Below are 359 nucleotides of genomic sequence, written 5' to 3'. Positions count from 1 at the left end.
TTTTGTTTATTCCAACAGTTTAAGAATACTTCTTACTCTTATTTGACTGGATAACAGAACTGAGATGCTTTTTTTGTTTTTCAGCGGGTTATAAACCCGCTATGAAGAACTCTTCTTTGTATGCATGAACAATAGTCTTCAACACTGGGCTGATGGCATTGCATTCATTCTCCTATTTGAGAGTCTCACGGATGTCATGATTTGAACTGTTATCTATCTTGGCATAGCATCAAACACTTCCTTACGGTGTTGCATACAGAATTTGAGTTACAAGTGGTAACAGTTGATCCACAGCAGCCTTGGTGCTGTGTTCAAGACTTGCTGTTAGATTTGGGAGAGAGCCATCGTGTAGCTTGATG

This window comes from Phasianus colchicus, chromosome 2, assembly GCF_987193195.1.
Source record: "Phasianus colchicus chromosome 2, bPhaCol1.hap1.1, whole genome shotgun sequence".
In the NCBI taxonomy this organism is placed as follows: domain Eukaryota; kingdom Metazoa; phylum Chordata; class Aves; order Galliformes; family Phasianidae; genus Phasianus; species Phasianus colchicus.
The sequence above is the reverse complement of the archived record's forward strand: the minus strand, read 5'-3'. Positions refer to the sequence as shown.